Consider the following 6513-nt stretch of genomic DNA (forward strand, 5'->3'; position numbering starts at 1 on the left):
TTGCAGCTCAGGACCAAATGAAGGCCTCCAGACTTGCCACCATTTGTGAATCCCACTTGGGCAGGGTGTAATAGACTACGGATCTATGAACAATTTACTGCAATACAAAAGCATTGCAGTGTATAGTATAAGTGATCAAAAGACTGAAGATTAAAGTCCCTTAGGGAACCAAGAACACGTAAACTTCAAAAAAGTTTTTCAAAATCAACAAAATTTAAGTTAAATCACCCACCATCTCCATTTTACATATAAAACTACCTAACCAATGAAAAAACTAAACATATTGTTGCATCCGAAAATGTCAACTAATGAACTCTAAAATTACTTTATCACATAATGAATGTTGCAATTACTCCAAATTACTTTTTGGATTTTGCTTTTTTTTTTTTTGTAAGTAGGGAACAATATGAAATCTAGATTACTTCTGCATTATTTTCTCATATATATATATATATATATATATATATATATATGTATATATATATATATATATATATTAGAGATGAGCGAACACTAAAATGTTCGAGGTTCGAAATTCGATTCGAACAGCCGCTCACTGTTCGAGTGTTCGAATGGGTTTCGAACCCCATTATAGTCTATGGGGAACATAAACTCGTTAAGGGGGAAACCCAAATTCGTGTCTGGAGGGTCACCAAGTCCACTATGACACCACAGGAAATGATGCCAACACCTCTGAAATGACACTGGGACAGCAGGGGAAGCATGTCTGGGGGCATAAAAGTCACTTTATTTCATGGAAATCCCTGTCAGTTTGCGATTTTCGCAAGCTAACTTTTCCCCATAGAAATGCATTGGCCAGTGCTGATTGGCCAGAGTACGGAACTCGACCAATCAGCGCTGGCTCTGCTGGAGGAGGCGGAGTCTAAGATCGCTCCACACCAGTCTCCATTCAGGTCCGACCTTAGACTCCGCCTCCTCCAGCAGAGCCAGCGCTGATTGGCCGAATTCCGTACTCTGGCCAATCAGCGCTGGCCAATGCATTCTATTAGCCCGATGAAGTAGAGCTGAATGTGTGTGCTAAGCACACACATTCAGCACTGCTTCATCACGCCAATACAATGCATTAGCCAGTGCTGATTGGCCAGAGTACGGAATTCGGCCAATCAGCGCTGGCTCTGCTAGAGGAGGCGGAGTCTAAGGTCGGACCTGAATGGAGACTGGTGTGGAGCGATCTTAGACTCCGCCTCCTCCAGCAGAGCCAGCGCTTATTGGTCGAGTTCCGTACTCTGGCCAATCAGCGCTGGCCAATGCATTCTATTAGCCCGATGAAGTAGAGCTGAATGTGTGTGCTTAGCACACACATTCAGCTCTACTTCATCAGGCTAATAGAATACATTGGCCAATCAGCGCTGGCCAATGCATTCTATTAGCTTGATGAAGCAGAGTGTGCACAAGGGTTCAAGCACACCCTCGGCTCTGATGTAGCAGAGCCGAGGGTGCACAAGGGTTCAAGTGCACCCTCGGCTCTCCTACATCAGAGCCGAGGGTGCGCTTGAACCCTTGTGCAGCCTCGGCTCTGCTACATCAGAGCCGAGGGTGCGCTTGAACCCTTGTGCACACTCTGCTTCATCAAGCTAATAGAATGCATTGGCCAGCACTGATTGGCCAGAGTACGGAATTCGGCCAATCAGCGCTGGCCAATGCATCCCTATGGGAAAAAGTTTATCTCACAAAAATCACAATTACACACCCGATAGAGCCCCAAAAAGTTATTTTTAATAACATTCCCCCCTAAATAAAGGTTATCCCTAGCTATCCCTGCCTGTACAGCTATCCCTGTCTCATAGTCACAAAGTTCACATTCTCATATGACCCGGATTTGAAATCCACTATTCGTCTAAAATGGAGGTCACCTGATTTCGGCAGCCAATGACTTTTTCCAATTTTTTTCAATGCCCCCGGTGTCGTAGTTCCTGTCCCACCTCCCCTGCGCTGTTATTGGTGCAAAAAAGGCGCCAGGGAAGGTGGGAGGGGAATCGAATTTTGGCGCACTTTACCACGCGGTGTTCGATTTGATTCGAACATGGCGAACACCCTGATATCCGATCGAACATGTGTTCGATAGAACACTGTTCGCTCATCTCTAATATATATATATATATATATCCTATTAATATTATAAAGGTGAAAGTTTGTGAGTTTGGATGTTTGTGGGTTTGTGTGTTTGGATGTTTGTTCCTCAATCACGCAAAACCCGCTCCACCGATTTGGCTGAAATTTTCCACAAACATAGTCACTACACTCGATTGCGCAATAGGCTACTTTTCGTCACAATAGCGCACATTCGTTTTTCCCAGGACCCCCACAAAACCCAAACTCACATCACTATTTCTGCAATCTCACACACTTTGGACCATAGCAAGCCACAAAATTCATATTACCCTCTACAGCAGAGGTCAGCAACCCCTGGCACACATGCCAAGAGTGGCACTCCTGCCATATTTCACTGGCACACCAGCAGCACAGGACCTGCAAGAGTTAAATGAAGTTCGAGTCTCTTCAGTGCTCTGCTAGAGCTGAGGCATAAGGACACTCCCCTTTGAGAGGGGTGCAGGAAACCCAGGGGGTGGAGCTTAATTGCTCAGGTCTCTACCTGCTATGGTGATAGCTCCTGCCATCTGCATCCTGCAAACATTCCCCGAGGAGAAGAGGAAGCTGCTAGCAAAGTGAAACTGAAAAACACACAGGTACATAGGATTACTGTTCTCATTAATGTCAGGCATTTGGGGTTATTAGTTTAGTGTTAGTAACTCCATGTGCCTCACATTAATAGGAATAAACCCCATCATGTCCCTCATATTAACCCCTGTGCGCCTCATATTAATAGGAATAAACCCCATCATGTCCCTCATATTAACCCCTGTGGGCCCCATATAAGGGTTACTAATATGTGAGACATATGGAGGTACTAATAAAAGACCTCAATAATGAAGATACTTAACTATTACCTCCAAGTCTCTCACATATCAGTAACTCTTACACAAGGGTTAATATGAGGGACATGATGGGGTTAATTGCTATTACTAAGAGGCACATGGAGTTACTGAACTGTCATGCACAGGGCCAGACTTTATGTGGCTTGCTCAAGAGTATCCTGTGCCCAAAACTTACATGTACTGGCGGAAAATAACAAATCATACAATGTTGTATATTGAAGTATATTAACCTGAAATACTTCTGTCCCAAAGACACTATGTACAGTTTCTCAGAACACCGTACAGCAGCTGAAATACAAATTACATTCAACACAAAAGTCTCACGTATTCTCAGAATTACAGCAAAAACAAGATACACAGTTACCGTATTTTACGGACTATAAGGCGCACTGGACTATAAGGTGCATTGCCCATGAGCGCCTTATAGTCCGTCTCGGTTCATATATAAGGCGCACCGGACTATAAGCCGCAGTCCGGTGCGCATTATATGTTATTGAAAGCGGCGGCAGGCAGACTTTGCCAGTGGCCGCTTAACCCCCCGCGTGCCAGCCGCTTCTATTGGAAGCGCTCGGCAGGCGAGGAGGGGCTCTATCAGCAACATCATGCTGATAGAGCCCAACCGTAAAAGTTAGATTAAACTACCCCCCCGTTTTAAAATAAAAGCCTGAAACAGAATGTGAAACTTATCGAGCGGTGCAGGGTGGGCGGGCATTTAGGCCTCCTCTTCCTCCGATGTTCCGTCCTCCTCCTCCGGCGCTCGCTAACTGATAATGGCCTGGGCGCATGCGCAGTAGCCGTAGTAGAAGCATTATGATATTGCGCATGCGCCCAGGCCATTATCAGTTAGCGAGCGCCGGAGGAAGTGGTCAGGACATCGGAGGAAGAGGAGGCCTGAATGCCCGCCCGCCCTGCACCGCTCGGTAAGTTTCACGTTCTGTTTCAGGCCGGCGTGACAGCAGGGCTGCCGGACACTTCCCATTCATTTCTATGGGAGCCGGCATGCGAGCGCTCCCCATAGAAATGAATGGACTGCTTTTTTCCATTAATTTCTATCGGGAGCGCTCGCATGCCGGCTCCCATAGAAATGAATGGGAAGTGTCTGTCCATTCATTTCTATGGGGAGCGCTCGCATGCCGGCTCCCATAGAAATGAATAGGAAGTGTCCGGCAGCCCTGCTGTAACGCCGGCGTGTACGGCTGTGATACACGCCGGCGTTCCGTAGTGTGAATGCACCCTTATGGTGCCTTTTATGTATGTATGGAAGCGGCACGCAGACTTTGCCGCCGCTTCCATCCATATATAAGGCGCACCGGACTATAAGCCGCACTTACGATTTCTGAGGAAATCGTAGGTTTTTATGTGCGCCTTATAGTCCAGAAAATACGGTACATTTCATATCCCATACCTTATACACAGTACGAAAACCGTACCCGCGCCTGTATTTACCCACTTCTACAATCACCGCAGACGAAGTCGCGGGTACCAGCTAGTATAAAATACAAGATACATATATATAAAAATATTTTTATTTTTTATTTACCTTTTAAGCAATACATTGTATGGAACATTATATTGTACAAATAAAGCTTAATACACTTTCTCTCAAAAAGAAAATCCTCATATGGCCATGTGAACAGAAACATAAAAAACTTATGAGTATGAGAAATTAGGCAATAAAAAAGAACAAATGAAACATATAAATTCTCCATTGCATGAAGGGATTAATATTCAGCGCTGAACTACTAATAGCTTTTGTTTCACTAGGCAATTATCATTATCGTTGTCTTTCTTCTAAGTGATTGCAACAATTTTGCACTTTGTAAATTTACACATTATTATTACACCATAGAAGGATTGTTCATTCTTGCCAATAACATATACATAAAAATTACCATTGGCCATTTCACTGCAAGTTAAGGCTACATGGCAGAACTACCCAGAGCTTCCAAGTAATACAGGCTCCTCCAGCTGTCATATGTACTGAGCTATTCTTCCTTTTAAGTAATACTTCTAGACGAATACTACATACATACATACATATATACATACATGCCATGCCATGTGCAGCAACATGTTGAAGGATATTTGGAGGCTGGTAGTAGTAGTAGTAGTTGTTGAAGTAGTAATGGACATGGTGGCTTGATGGCTTAAAGAGGCTCTATCACTAGGAAAAGTCATTTTTAACTAATCACATCTTTGCACAGCCTTTAGAAAGTCTATACCACACCTACCTTTAGCATGTAGATTGCCTCAGTGGTTTCTGAATAAGTCAGTTTTTATGCATATGCTAATTAAACTGGTGCACGATACATCGTGCACTCCTCTCCTATTGTTTCCTATGAGCACAGCACAGGCTGTTGCTACTGCTGATGACCCAGCTTCCTGTTTGCACACACATAGGAGATAATAGGAGAGACGAGTGCTGCTGGAAACTTCCTGTGCTGGCTGGCAGCTCATTAGCATATGAATAAAAACAGACTTATTCAGAAACCACTGAGTCAATCTACATACTAAAGGTAGGTGTGGAATAGCATTTCTAAATTTTTTATTTTTTTTTCCCCCTGACGAATCCACGGTAGTGGCGAAACGCGCGTCGGGGCGCGTTCACTACATGAAGGTCCACCCATAGGTAATTTATTACTTGGCATCATGTTATTTCACAGAATATTTGCACTTTAAAAAACTATGTATGTTATATATGCACTTTAGAAACTATGGATGTTTTACATATCCTTATATATATGTAATGTAAGTGTCATTTATTCATCATCAACCATTAGTATTCCATCTTGGGCCTTCATTGTTCTGTTTGGTTGTATCACCCCATTCATTATTTCTGTCTTATATATGTTTTAAAATGTATTTAAATAAAGCTTTATATATTTTTTGCTAAACATTTTCTGTGGCAGTGCGCTTTTTTTAGCATAGTGTTCTATTTACATTGCTTTGCCAATCTTTGCCCTATATTTAGCCGTGTATAGCATTTCTAAAGCCTATGCAAGGATGTGATTAGTTAAAAATGACTTTTCCCAGTGATAGAGCCCCTTTAACAAACTCCTCCACCTCTCCTCCTGGGCTGGTGCAGAGCTGAGGTGTTTTCAGCCCTCCTGGGCCAGATGGAAGTTGGAATGCCTATGATGGTAGACGATGATAAATGTCTCAGGAGACAGATGGTTGTAGAAAAACGGTTCATACAACTGTAGTGGATTATGATGCAAAACATGCAACCAACAGCTCTCACAATGATGGAAGTATAAGATGTGGTGTGACCTTGGCAATGGTGGTTCCAGTAGCCTGCTCTTTGGTCTGACTCTCTAAATATGTATGTGTGAGTCTTTCCACTCTCTCTCTCTCCACCCAGGATTGTACTGTGGCACAGCAGAGTCTGAGCTCGAAAACCTGTGATGTCAATGTCCTTAGATTGCACAAAATGGCACTAAAATAACGCCAAACGTCTGCTGACTGTTGTATGACTCTTACTTCTCATAGTCTCGGGGCTACAGTGCAGTGAATCCGACAAAACCTCTCCATGCTCCAATATGAATACGCTGCTCCC

Source organism: Leptodactylus fuscus, chromosome 6, assembly GCF_031893055.1.
Source record: "Leptodactylus fuscus isolate aLepFus1 chromosome 6, aLepFus1.hap2, whole genome shotgun sequence".
In the NCBI taxonomy this organism is placed as follows: Eukaryota; Metazoa; Chordata; class Amphibia; order Anura; family Leptodactylidae; genus Leptodactylus; species Leptodactylus fuscus.